The sequence below is a fragment of the Coregonus lavaretus genome (genome assembly GCF_964263955.1).
Source record: "Coregonus lavaretus genome assembly, chromosome: 9".
NCBI classification, from domain to species: domain Eukaryota; kingdom Metazoa; phylum Chordata; class Actinopteri; order Salmoniformes; family Salmonidae; genus Coregonus; species Coregonus lavaretus.
The window spans coordinates 22734798-22749777 of record NC_139996.1 but is presented as its reverse complement, the minus strand read 5'-3'; the positions used below and the strand labels follow the sequence as shown (position 1 = coordinate 22749777).

The following is a 14980-nucleotide window of genomic DNA, read 5'->3' as shown; positions in this document are numbered from 1 at the left end:
TCAACCTGTTCCACTACAGCCCCGTCAATGAGAATGGGGGCGTGCTCAGTCCTCTTTTTTTTCCTGTAGTCCACAATCATCTCCTTTGTTTTGGTCACGTTGAGGGAGAGGTTGTTGTCCTGGCACCACACGGCCAGGTCTCTGACCTCCTCCCTATAGGCTGTCTCATCGTTGTCGGTGATCAGGCCTACCACTGTTGTGTCATTGGCAAACTTAATGATGGTGTTGGAGTCGTGCCTGGCCATGCAGTCATGGGTGAACAGGGAGTACAGGAGGGGACTGAGCACGCACCCCTGAGGGGCCCCCGTGTTGAGGATCAGTGTGGCAGATGTGTTGTTACCTACCCTTACCACCTGGGGGCGGCCCGTCAGGAAGTCCAGGATCCAGTTGCAGAGGGAGGTGTTTAGTCCCAGGATCCTTAGCTTAGTGATGAGCTTTGAGGGCACTATGGTGTTGAATGCTGAGCTGTAGTCAATGAATAGCATTCTCACTTAGGTGTTCCTCTTGTCCAGGTGGGAAAGGGCAGGGTGGAGTGCAATATAGATTGCATCATCTGTGGATCTGTTGGGGCGGTATGCAAATTGGAGTGGGTCTAGGGTTTCTGGGATAATGCTGTTGATGTGAGCCATGACCAGCCTTTCAAAGCACTTAATGGGTACAGACGTCAGTGCTACGGGTCGGTAGTCATTTAGGCAGGTTATCTTAGAGTCCTTGGGCACGGGGACTATGGTGGTCTGCTTGAAACATGTTGGTATTACAGACTCAGTCAGGGACATGTTGAAAATGTCAGTGAAGACACTTGCCAGTTGGTCAGCACATGCTCGGAGTACACGTCCTGGTAATCCGTCTGGTCCTGCGGCCTTGTGAATGTTGACCTGCTTAAAAGTCTTACTCACATCGGCTACGGAGAGCGTGATCACATAGTCATCTGGAACAGCTGGTGCTCTCATGCATGCTTCAGTGTTGCTTGCCTCGAAGCGAGCATAGAAGTGGTTTAGCTCGTCTGGTAGGCTTGTGTCACTGGGCAGCTCGCGGCTGTGCTTCCCTTTGTAGTCTGTAATAGTTTTCAAGCCCTGCCACATCCGACGAGCATCAGAGCCAGTGTAGTACGATTCAATCTTAGTCCTGTATTGACTCTTTGCCTGTTTGATGGTTCGTCGGAGGGCATAGCGGGATTTCTTATAAGCGTCCGGGTTAGAGTCCCGCTCCTTGAAAGCGGCAGCTCTACCCTTTAGCTCAGTGCGGATGTTTCCTGTAATCCATGGCTTCTGGTTGGGGTATGTACGTACGATCACTGTGGGGACGACATCATCGATGCACTTATTGATGAAGCCAGTGACTGATGTGGTGTACTCCTCAATGCTATCTGAAGAATCCCGGAACATGTTCCAGTCTGTGCTAGCAAAACAGTCTTGTAGCTTAGCATCTGCGTCATCTGACCACTTTTTTATTAACCGAGTCACTGGTGCTTCCTGCTTTAGTTTTTGCTTATAAGCAGGAATCAGGAGGATAGAGTTATGGTCAGATTTGCCAAATGGAGGGCGAGGGAGAGCTTTGTATGTGTCTCTGTGTGTGGTGTAAAGGTGGTCTAGAGTTTTTTTTTTTCCTCTGGTTGCACATTTAACATGCTGGTAGAAATTAGGTAGAACGGATTTAAGTTTCCCTGCATTAAAGTCCCCGGCCACTAGGAGCGCTGCATCTGGATGAGCGTTTTCCTGTTGATTTATGGCCTTATACAGCTCATTCAGTGCAATCTTAATGCCAGCATTGGTTTGTGGTGGTAAATAGACAGCTATGAAAAATATAGATGAAAACTCTCTTGGTAAATAGTGTCTACAGCTTATCATAAGATACTCTACCTCAGGCGAGCAAAACCTCGAGACTTCCTTTGTATTTGATTTTGTGCACCAGCTGTTGTTTACAAATATACACAGACCTCCACCCCTTGTCTTACCGGAGTCAGCCGTTCTATCCTGCTGATGTAGCGTATAGCCCGCTAGCTGTATGTTATCCATGTCGTCGTTCAGCCACGACTCGGTGAAACATAAGATATTACAGTTTTTAATGTCCCGTTGGTAGGATAACCGTAATCTTAGGTCATCCAATTTGTTCTCCAATGATTGAAGATAGGCTAATAGGATTGATGGGAGCGGCAGTTTACTCGCTCGCCGTCGGATCCTTACAAGGCACCCCGACCTACATCCACGATATCTCCGTCTCTTCCTCATGCGAATAACGGGGATTTGGGCCTTGTCGGGTGTCTGTATGATATCCTTCGCGGTCGCCTCGTTGAAGAAAGAATCGTAGTCCAATACGAGGTGAGTAATCGCTGTCCTGATATCCTGAAGCTCTTTTTGGTTATAAGAGACGATGGCAGAAACATTATGTACAAAATAAATTACAAATAACGCGGAAAAACACACATAATAGTACAATTGGTTAGAGGGCTGTAAAACAGCAGCCATCTTCTCCGGCGCTGTTCTGAATCAGAAGACATATTATGCCAATCACTGTCAATCACTGTCAATAATGTCAATCAATGTCAATCACTGTCAATAATGCTGTGGGAAAGCTTCACCCTGGCTCTACACTGGAGTGGATGATGCCTGCTCTGTTCGCTGTGCTTCGGCTGTGTATTCCCTGTTGGCAAAGTCTTTTTGGATACACCTTTCTTCTCTCTCTCATTATCCATCCAGCAGACTGTGAGATGTACTTACCTTCCAGCAGCATCTCCAAAAACACCTGCACTGTTGATGTCATATGGCTGTGTACTGCTAAATCCACCGGGAATTAGTGTGCATGTATGTATACTCTCCAGGGTAACCTGAAATCCCTATGGGATAGATTGATTGGTTTTTGTTTCAGCAAACTATGTATGATCTGTGCTGAACATGTTAGATGGATGTGCGAAACATATTGTCAACAACTCTCATATTCTACCTGAAGCAAAATGGATCAAAGTTCAGAATAACTACTGAAGGTGCAATCTTCTCTGTAACTGATTGAGGTGCTCCACAGTAAGTTGGTGTAACCTTAATTGGGGAGGACAGGCTTGTGGTAATGACTGGAGCAGAATTAGTGGAATGGTATCAAATACATTAAACACATGGTTTGATGCCATTCCATTTACTCCGTTCCAGACATTATTAGGAGCCATCCTCCCTTCAGCAGCCTCCACTGAGGTGCACATTATGGCAGTGTGGTTTATCCACTTTGCATTGTACTAGAACTGCTGAGGTGAGAACACAAAATAATCATCATGTTCAATATGAGACAATAAGAATAAGATAGCAAAGATGGAGTGATATTATGGGGAACTTAACTGATAGATAAAGAGACATTTATATAAACATGAAGCAACATGCTGATAAGACACTTTTAAATCACAGCAACACACATGCTTTGATATTACTTTCTTTTCATTCCTATTTTGTCACAGTTGTCTTCCTGCCCTTAAGAAAGCATTTGAGTGAATGACGTGCTCAAACAAAAGAGATGGTGGCATATTTTGAGATATACAGTGAGGGAAAAAAGTAATTGATCCCCTGCTGATTTTGTACGTTTGCCCACTGAAAAAGACATGATCAGTCTATAATTTTAATGGTAGGTTTATTTGAACAGTGAGAGACAGAATAAAAACAAAAAATCTAGAAAAACGCATGTCAAAAATGTTATAAATTGATTAGCATTTTATTGAGGGAAATAATTATTTGAACCCTCTGAAAAACATGACTTAGTACTTGGTGGCAAAACCCTTGTTGGCAATCACTGAGGTCAGACGTTTCTTTTAGTTGGCCACCAGGTTTGCACACATCTCAGGAGGGATTTTGTCCCACTCCTCTTTGCAGATCTTCTCCAAGTCATTAAGGTTTCGAGGCTGACGTTTGGCAACTCGAACCTTCAGCTCCCTCCACATATTTTCTATCAGATTAAGGTCTGGAGACTGGCTAGGCCACTCCAGGACCTTAATATGCTTCTTCTTGAGCCACTCCTTTGTTGCCTTGGCTGTGTGTTTTGGGTCATTGTCATGCTGGAATACCCATCAATGACCCATTTTCAATGCCCTGGCTGAGGAAAGGAGGTTCTCACCCAAGATTTGACGGTACATGGTACATGGCCCCGTCCATCGTCCCATTGATGCGGTGAAGTTGTCCTGTCCCCTTAGCAGAAAAACACCCCAAAAGTATAATGTTTCCACCTCCATGTCTGACGGTGGGGATGGTGTTCTTGGGGTCATAGGCAGCATTCCTCCTCCTCCAAACACGGCGAGTTGAGTTGATGCCAAAGAGCTCGATTTTGGTCTCATCTGACCACAACACTTTCACCCAGTTCTCCTCTGAATCATTCAGATGTTCATTGGAAAACTTCAGACGGGCCTGTATATGTGCTTTCTTGAACAGGGGGACCTTGCGGGCGCTGCAGGATTTCCGTCCTTCACGGTGTAGTGTGTTACCAATTGTTTTCTTGGTGACTATGGTCCCAGCTGCCTTGAGATCATTGACAAGATCCTCCCGTGTAGTTCTGGGCTGATTCCTCACCGTTCTCATGATCATTGCAACTCCACGAGGTGAGATCTTGCATGGAGCCCCAGGCCGAGGGAGATTGACAGTTATTTTGTGTTTCTTCCATTTGCGAATAATCACACCAACTATTGTCACCTTCTCACCAAGCTGCTTGGCGATGGTCTTGTAGCCCATTCCAACCTTGTGTAGGTCTACAATCTTGTCCCTGACATCCTTGGAGAGCTATTTGGTCTTGGCCATGGTGGAGAGTTTGGAATCTGATTGATTGATTGCTTCTGTGGACAGGTGTCTTTTATACAGGTAACAAGCTGAGATTAGGAGCACTCCCTTTAAGAGTGTGCTCCTAATCTCAGCTCGTTACCTGTATAAAAGACACCTGGGAGCCGGAAATGTTTCTGATTGAGAGGGGGTCAAATACTTATTTCCCTCATTAAAAAGCTAAATCAATTTATAACATTTTTGACATGCGTTTTTCTGGATTTTGTTGTTGTTGTTATTCTGTCTCTCACTGTTCAAATAAACCTACCATTAAAATTATAGACTGATCATTTATTTGTCAGTGGGCAAACATACAAAATCAGCAGGGGATCAAATACTTTTTTCCCTCACTGTAGAATGCAAATATAAAATAGCCATCGGTTTTTCCTTTTTTATCAACATCATCTCACCTGTACATCTTATCCTTCCATGTGTAAACTTTACAGCTTAAAAAGATACTTGAGGGGGAAAAAAAGTATCAAGAAATTGATGATGAACCCTGGGGAACGCAATGACTCATACAAAGGTAGGGAGATAAGAAAGGGCACCGCCAGAGCCCAGGCGACATACACACACACGCACACACACGCACATACATATATGAGCCTGAGCTGTCATGGAAAGAAGATAAGATGATGGGGGGAGAAAATGGCCACTAGATGAAAGGATAATCCGTGCTCTTTGGAAACAGGAAATTAGTTGGAGAAGAGGGCCCTGGAGTGTCACTCAAAATGAAATAAAATAAAATGTTTTTCGTCACGTACACAGTTTTCCGCAGTATAAAGATGCAGTTAAATGCTTGCGCGCTAGCCCCTCAACATTGCAGTACAATATCAATATCAATAATAATCCAAAGTCAGTCCTAAGTAGCAACATTTGAAATTGTGTTTTTTACTTTGGATAAAAGTAGACTCAGAGCTAGAAAATGGTATATCATACACTGGAGTTGAGGAACAATGAGAAAGTAATTTTGCTTTGAAAGTTAAACTTGTACCCCCACTTTTGAGAAAAGGGCCTGTGAATGTTTTGGCACATATACTGGAGAGCTCTTCATTGTCTACACCCATTCAGCATCGTTCTCACCCTCTTAAGCCTTAGCCCCACCGATCTCTTTAAGGATTCACATGTGAGGCTATGTGCTAAACAGTGTGAATATGGTAGTGTAGTAAACAACCAAAGATTTCAAGACTAAAAGTTGTGAAAGTAGTAGCAAAAAGTAGTAGTGAAAATACACTTAATCTAGTCCTTGGCCTATATCCTAATCTGATTTTGGTGCAGGTCATGTTGTTCTTCACATTACCGTGTCTGGTAAACACACACTATATCAAATAAAATCAATGTTTATTTGTCACATGCACAGGATACAGAAGGTGTAAACGGTACAGTGAAATGGTTACTTGAATAGTGGAGTCTTCTGTTTAGACATGTAGCTAGCTAGATAAGCAATGAACCATCATCCCAACAGTGGAGGCTTCTGACGGGAGGACGGCTCATAATAATGGCTGGAATGGAGTGAATGGAATGGCATCAAACTATGTGTTTGATGTCTTTGATACTATTTTATAATTTTTTGTTGATACCTTAAGGGGTTTTAAAATTCTAAATCAAATAACTAACTGATCCTTGGTATGACCATCTTAAAACAGTTCCATATGTTAGCTTAGAAACTAGCTTTTTGAAACGGGTCACAAAGGACAAGTAATTAGAGGAAGGTATTATGCATAGTAATAAAACTGATACACAATAGGATACACAGTATAAATTATGAATGTGTAATGTCAAGTATGACTGTGTTACAAATATAATGTGGATAGTGTCTTAGTCGCGCAGTTTAAACACATTATATACAGTAATAGAACAGCAGCATTAACTGTGTGTGTGTGTGCGCGTGAGTATGTGTGTGTGTGTGTGCTTGTGTGGAACGGTTGGATGTGTGGAGAGTCAGTGCAAACAGTCTCTGAGGTGCAGATCTGAGCAGGTAGACAGCTACGGTTAGTTGTTTAACAGTCTGATGGCCTGGTGGTAGAAGCTGTCTCGGGGCCTGTTGGTCGATGCTCCAATGCCGTTTGCCAGATGGTAACAGAGTTAACAGTCCGTGGCTCGGGTAACTGGAGTGCTTGGTGATCTTCCTGGCCTTCCTCAGACACAGCGTGGTGTAAATGTCCTGGAGGGCAAGGAACGCTTTCCACTGCAGCCCTGTTGATGCAAATTGGGGGCGTGCTCCCCTCTCCTGTTTCCTGTAGTCCACGATTACCTCCTTGGTTTTGCTGACATTGAGGGAGAAGCCGTTATCCTGGCACCACTCTGCCAGGGCTCAAACCTCCTCCCTGTAGGCTGTGTCGTTGGCGATCAGGCCTACCACCGCTGTGTCATCGGCAAACTTAATGATGGTGTTGGAGTTGTGCATGGCCATGCAGTCGTGGCTGTAAAGGGAGTACAGGAGGGTGCTGAGCACGCATCCCTGGGGGGACCCCGTGTTGAGGTTCACCGTGGCGGAGGTGTTGTTGCCTACCCTCACCACTTTGTGTCTGCCCATCAGGAAGTCCAGGATCCAGTTGCAGAGGGAGGTCTTCAGCCCTGAGTTTAATTACAAGCAATGGCGATTGCGCCGTTTTTAGATCTGTTGGGGCGGAATGCACATTTTAGTGGGTCCAGATTGTCAGGTGCGGTGGAGCTGATGTGGTCCTTGACCAGCCTCTCAAAGCACTTCATGATGTCAGTCATACAGGGCGATAGTCATGTAGGCAGGTTACCTTTCTTTGCTCTAGAACAATGGTGGACACAATGGTGAATATGGTGAACATCTTGAAGCATGTGGGGATTACAGACTTGGACAGGGACAGGTTCAATATGTCTGTAAACACTACAGCCAGCTTGTCTGCACATGCTCTGAGGATGCTGAGAGGGATACCATTTGTGGATGCTGCCTAGCAAGTATTCACATGCTTGAATGTCTTACTCACGTAGGCCACAGAGATCAAGAGCACACAGTCCTCTTCAGCAGTAGGGACCCTCGTAGGTGGTTCGGTGTTGTTTACCTCGAGGTGAGCTTAAAAAGTGTTTAGCTCGTCTGGAAGAGAGGCATCGGTGTTCGTCACACAGGTAGTTTTAACTTTATAATCCGTGATCGATTGTAATCCTTGCCAAATTCGTCTTGCGTCGTAGCCCTTGAATTTGGATTACACTTTGTCCCTGTACTGTCTTTTTGCGTCTTTCATGAATTTTTGGAGGTCATACAGTGCCTTGCAAAAGTAAAACGCAAAGGGGGATGAATACTTTCGCAAGCCACTGTAGCTGGTCTTCTTGTTGGGACAACATATTCTATGCATTTCCTGATTAACCCTGTGACTGAGTCAGTGTACTCGTCGATTTTAGCGCAGAGGTGACCCGGAACATTTCCCAATCAACTTGATCGAAACAGTCTTGTAGCATAGATTCTGATTGGTCGGACCAGTGTTGAACAGATCTTACCACAGCCGCTTTCTGCTTAAGTTTCTGCCTATAGGTGGGTAGAAGCAGGATGGAGGCGTGATATGATTTGCCAAAGGGGGGGACTAGGGAGGGCCTTGTAGCCATCTCAGAAGGGCCAATAACAATGGTCTAGCATCTGCCTGCCCCTCGTAAGACAGAACTTCGGTATTGTTTTTTAAAGATTTACTTTGTTAAAGTCAACAGCCACAATTAATGCGGCTTCTGGATGTGCGGTTTCCTGTTTGTTTAAAGTCCTCTATAATTCCTTAAGAGCCAGCGTGATGTCATCCTGGGGAGGAGTGTAAACAGCTGTGATGATAACCGATGAGAATTATCTTTGGAGGTAGTTGGATCGGCATTTAATCGTCAGGTATTCCTGATTGGTTGAACAAAATGTCAGTGTTTCTAAATTACAACAGTCACACCAAGAGCTGTTGATCATGAAGCATACCCCAACTCCTTTGTTTTTGTCCGACAACTCTTTTGTCCTGTCAATGCGATGTACGGAGAACCCAGCAGGCTGGCTAGCCGGGTTCAGCACCGAAGGGGAGAGCCATGTTTCAGTGAGGCATAGTACATTAGTCTCTCATGTTCCGTTGGTAGGAAATCCTCAGCCTGAGCTTGTCCACCTTATTGTCCAGAGACTTAACATTAGCTAGTAAAATAATAGGAAGCGGTGGGTGATTTGCCCTTCTGCTCAGTCGTACTAGAACGCAGGCTATCATTCCACATCTTTGGCGGCACCTTTTGGGTAAGGCACCAGTTATGACTGCTTCGGGGTCCAGGTAAGGAAAGCTGAATTCGAGGTGAGCAACCGACGATCTGATGTCCAGAAGTGCTTGGCATTCATAGGAAATAATAGGAATAAAGTATATAAATAACACAAAAAACAACAAGAAACTGCAAAGTTGGTTAAATCGCCACCAGGCAAAGCTGATTAAGAGGAGCCAGTGAACTCTGAAACCCTAAATGGCCACACCACGCCTACTGTGGGGTCAAAGTAGGACAAAGTTGACATAGAGTCTCTGAATACACCTTCGGAAGAGAAGACAGAAGGGTCAGAGAATGTTGGGGACAAAGCAGCCAAATCCTCACATCCTAAGAAAACTAGACGCACATCCGAGAGCATGGCCCAGTCCTCATAATCCACACTGTGTACCACAAAGACCTCCAAGGATGTGCCTGCCGACCCAACTGGGAGCGAGAAGACCAACAAGTGAGTCCTCCAACTAACAACTGACCCTTCCAGCTTTTCTGGAGCCCCGAAGGCCGCCCCATAGACAGACGGATCTCCTGGGGATGGGGACCAGGTGGGTAAGGAGGAGCCCTCTTCTGGCCAAGAGGGCAGGCCTGTTGCTCAGGATGACTACTCTCTGCCTAGGGTGGATAAAGACAATGCTTCAGGAGCTGGCCCTTTGGATTCTGGGGAGAAGGCTTCCCTGGTCCACAACACCACTGAGGACACTTCCTTTAATGAGTCTCACAGTGAGAGCTCCACGGAGGAATCCCTGGGGACTGGGGAAGATGGAGGAGGTTACAGTGGGCAACAGTCGGCGGACGCAGACCATGAGTAAGAGAAAAGTCAGAGGCCTAGCAATGGGAATGGAGAGAAGAAGCTCCACAGTGTTAACCTGGAGAGCCCAAGATTACCGTCATCCTAGACAGCACTATGGAGTCTGACTACCAGTCCAAAGTCAGCGACTCAGACTTAGATGGGCCCATCCTCTACCGAGACAAAGAAGAAGAGGAGGATGTGAAGGACGAGTACACCACAAGCTCTCTAGCCAGTAATATCCACTGCAGGTACACCCTGGCCATCAAACTGAGCAACTGGCCCAGCAAGAGAGCTGGAGGAGAAGAAAATCCTGCCTCACACCACTGAGACTGAGAGGCAGGAACTCCGGCAGCAGATTCGCTCCAAGCTAGTGAGACGACTAAGTCAGAGGCCCACCACTGAGGAACTGGAGCAGAGGAACATTCTGAAACAGACAAATGAAGCTGATCAACATGAAGCCATGCAAGAGATTAAACTCTCCCGAAAGTGTGAGGCAGAGCTAATACTCTATACACTGTCACCTGACCAGGGTTTCCTGACTTTTACCATTTACATGGACCCTGTATGCCAGTGGTTCCCAACCAGGGGGTACTTGAGAAGAGTCATGAGACCATAGGTTTATTGGTAAAATGCACGAGGGGATACTTCAGGGGTACTTCGGCAGAGCAAAATATACTTGGAGATACAGTAATTAAAAAGGTTGGGAACCATTGCTCTATGTAGGTTTACTGGTAAAATGCACATGAGGGGATACTTCAGGTGTACTTAGGCAGAGCAAAATATACTTGGTGGTACTTTAATCGAAAAAGGTTGGGAACCACTGCTCTAGGCCCAGATGCATATTTGTAATATGAGCCCCTACCCTACCTGTAGGAATAATGTTTAGCTAGATACACTTTAGAAGTTGTGTTTAAAATGATCAGTTTACCTTACTACACAGCAAATTTGCGGGTGTTAAAATAAAATAAAAGTGTTGTGAGTGTTATATCTGAATGTTGATTCTAGTGGGGTTAACACCAGTGTGATTGAGATTGACACCACCTGCAGTGAATAAATTAAGTGTTATTTGAGTCATAGTGGAATCATCCCCAAATTGTGTTTTTGTTAATCGACTTTGTTGAGTTAATTTCCGTTAACTCTCTCAGAGGTAAAAATAAAAGGGAAGGGCCTCATTATCATATTTCCCAGCATGCTTCATTGCAGGTTGCTTTTTAGAATAGTTTCTGCATGCACATTTATGAATGAATTCAATTTATACTATACATGTTTCTAAACTAATCCAATCTGTAAGTGGTTGAACTTATTTCACCCGTTATTGAGATGGTTGTTCCAGTTTAGATGGTTCAGGTAGTCTCATTTATCAATCTTCCCTACCTTGGCAGTCATTCTAACTACAGATTTCAGGCAATTAAAAGTTCAAATTGTTGGATATCCTAACGCTGGCTGGATTCCAATAGGAATTATATAACACTTTGCAAGCCAACATAATGTGATTTGCCTCTGTGGCATGCAAACTAGGAGTTTCAGACCACTGTGTAAAACTAGGCTGTTGGGTATTGTCAAAAAAAGTTATGTATTGTCATAATTACATTTTTATGATACAATATTCACTTAGGCACTCACTTGAAGGCTACAGGACTGAAAGCGATTGAATGCAACAATCATGTCTCTGTCACGAGCAAACACAGTCATAGGTGGCACTGGTACCTGTAAAATTCACTTGAAAGGCTCCCTGGGAAATAAATATGCAAATAATGTTTTACACCCTACAGTATTAAAACAACACCCACAAATGAGTTACTGTAACACCACAGGTGTTAATTCCCTAATGTAACAGCATCAGCTCTAATAAAGTATTTAAGTCGGAATTTGCAACACCCATGGTGTTAGGGACCCAACACTCTGGGGGTGTTAGTTTGTCAACACTTTGAAAAGTGTTAGTTTAACACTATATGAAATAGTCACATATACATTTCTAAGAAAGTGTTAAATTTAAGCTGAGACTATTGGCGACGACGACGGGGGCTGGATAAATCTTTTTGCCCGCGCTGACGCTGCAGACTGCTATATCGGTCTGCTAATACAGGACTATTAAAGGCCCAGTGCATTACTTTTGTGATATTTATCATATATTTTTTTTTATTCTGATTTTTCAGGGGGTGCTGTAGCACCATCAGCACCCCTACTTCCCATGGCTATGACAGTATCACTACGGCCCAATTAGAAATGTATAAAAGGGCTAGGATTTAGGGCTATAGGCTCACTATGAGCACAGGGGAAACCAACACAGCAGTTGATTCACTCACGGAGCGGTGGCCAAAGTTCGTTAGTTTGGTTCTTTCCAATAAATGGTCGTTCGGCTCTACCCGATCAGGGTTCATTCGGCTCTACCCGAGCAGGGGTCATTAGTCAATGGCTGGTCCGGTTGTCAATGGCAGGTCGCCGGCTGTCCCTAGCTTGCTGGGCGGTCTCTCGCTCTGTGCAGGGCCTGCTGGGTTGTAGCTTTGGGTGTAGCATCTTGCAGTTGCATCTGGAGGAGCAGTGCGCAGCAGCACCAGGTGGACCTCCGTCTGGTGAGAGGTCCCCAGTCCCAATCACGCTGAAGGTAAGTTCCAGTTCGTTTTAACTCTAGTTCTGGGGCGTGTTTAGCAATTAGTTTGGGGAAGGAGGAGGTGATAGGGAATTGGCAGCAGCTGTTTCAAATCAATGTAGTCCATTCCAATCTGAGGGATCACAGCACACCATGCAAGTAAACAAATAGTCCATGTAATTCAATTTCACACGTGAGAATGTCAGAAATTAAGTAAAAGGCTATTGTAAACTCACAGCACATGCAATTAGAAGGCACTCAAATAGTAAGACCTGCTGATACGTAATATAAAAATAATGGCAGTCTCTAGTTTATTAAGAGTCAGTGTCACTTGTGACAGTGAAACTTCCTCACATCTCAATCTCCATACACGACAGGAGGTTTTAGTCATAAGAATCTGGAACCTTTGTGCTAACAATGCGACCGGTGTGCCTCCATTTATTATCCTGTAACTTTGTGAATGCCCCCCACCCCCCCTGTCATCCACCATACATTTCACACATTCAATTGATGGGGACTTTCCGTCTGCCTGGTGCTTGGGGTTTTGCTGAGCTTTTAACTGGTGGGGTGAAGACCCTTCCTCTGTGCAGGACTGGCAAGGTGCACAGACCAATATCAAACCAGGGATGCTCTGAGGGAGATCCATCTGCTCCTATATAAAAGGAGACATTGATTCTCCAAATCCTGTCCAGCATTCCAGCGTTGCTTTGACAGCCCCCCTCTAGCAGCTCAGGCCAGCTCTAGGTGAGACAGATCACAATCACGTATTTGTATAAAAGCAGACTAAAGGGCTTATTTTGTATTCCAGGCTCCCTCCCTGTCTCCTCACGTGTGACTGAACGAGAGAGAGAGAGAAAGAGAGAGGGAGTGTGTGAGAGGGAGGGAGAGTGAGAGAGAGGGAGGGAGAAAAGGAGAGATAGAAAGAGGGAGGGAGGAGCGGAGGGAGTGTGTGTGTGGGAGAGAAAGAGGGAAGCTAAATCTAATGCAATGCTGCAGAGTGCTGTGACAGCCTAGGCATTTATTTGAGCAGAGACTGCTGCTGTAGCAGGAAGGACGCTCTGTCACTCACTGCCTCCGCCCCAGACAAGCCACGACCACGCCACGGGGGACGCCGAGAGGGGGAGGTACACGGGATGCACACCGGAAGGAACCACTACACCTCTCACATGCCACCAGCAATACGACTCTCGGAATACACTGTTCTCTTTTTTTCTTAACCTTCCCTTACAGTTTGTCTCTCTACACCCCTCCTCTTCTCCTCCTGCTCTATCCATCTCCTCCCCTTCTCTGCTATTTTCTCCCCCCGCTTCAGTTTGAAGGGGGATTCATGCCAAGAGGGAGCGTGGCTTGAATGAGAATCAGCTGCTGGATCTCTCCAGGTCAGGCAGATAGGAAGTACCAGTAGAGACCTTGAGGGGCATCCTCGATCTCTATCTCCCTGGGACTCCTCCTGCCCTCCACGCTCCCTAGAGGTCCTGCCCTGCCTTGCCCTGTCTTGAAAGCCTCAGCCAGGGTAAACAAACCAGTGGATGTGTTGATATTGTGTTACTGAGAGGAAGAGCAGTTGTGTTCAAATCTAGGCCTCAAGCTGTTTTGATTCTTCCCGGCACACAGCTGAATTCGAAGAGTTAAAGGGGGTAAACTCATTGGATCTTGAGTTTTGTTTTTTGTTTTACTTTGCTGCTGCCCTAGCAGCACTTAGAAGAAACAAAATGAACTAAAGTGAGTTGACACTGTGCTCAGAATATATTGGAGCTAGAGAAATATAAATACAGGTATTTATTTTTCACAAACGTTTTCTCTGCTCATGAAATTGCACATCCTTCCTCAAGCATTCTGAGAGCACTTGAGAGACCCTGTACAACTCCATGACTCTGCATGTTAACTGGACATTTCCTTGCACTGGTGAGTGACTTTTACGTTTTAAATGTTCATGTAAATTCTACACTTAATTTAGAATGTGTTGAATATTGCATACACAGCGGACACGTCTTTTTTTTCCATTAGTGGGTTGTCATGTGTGTGAACATGACTTGGTGTATTATATGAAAAGACAGTGTCAGCAGTTGCCCCTGACTGAGCATGTGTGTTTGTCGTGCATTTAGTTGCATACAATTGTATAGAAACATGTGGGTAGGCTGTGGAACAGTCTGTCTGGGCTTCTCAGTCATATTGCGCCACTACCTACTAATCTGATTGGTGTGTGCTGCAAATATTCAATGACTTGCTGCTTTTACAGTATGTTTTCTTGCTGAGTGCTGGTGGAGAGAGATTGTGTCAACTACAGGAAACACCAGGAAATATCTGGGTCGTTTTTACCAAATTTCACTACCCTAAAGGCACTCAATTGGTGGAATAACCCACCTATTGAGTTATTTCATTTCTGGTACAGTAGTTCCCTTGTCTGGTAAAACCCCTAGATGCCTGGCAGGTGATTGTAAGTCAGTTTTTGTACATACACTCTTACTCACCTTCAATGGCATCCTAGCTGTAGGAAAATATCTACACTATCACTCATCTGAATGTGTGATGCATGCACTGTCAGCCTGACAGAGCTGTTCGCCAGAAGCCAACCTCCTAGCT

The 14980-nt window shown here is 45.0% G+C and overlaps 1 pseudogene across 1 annotated transcript in view; it reads left to right on the top strand.

Moving 5' to 3' along the window:
* The window catches only part of LOC311135293, a 65525-nt pseudogene extending 55102 nt beyond the window's left edge, over positions 1 to 10423 (top strand). Inside the window, exon 2 of the transcript in view lies at positions 9195 to 10423. The product of the transcript in view is annotated as an uncharacterized misc_RNA (transcript). The remainder of the gene's footprint in view (positions 1 to 9194) is intronic.
* The last annotated feature ends 4557 nt before the right edge of the window (positions 10424 to 14980 follow it).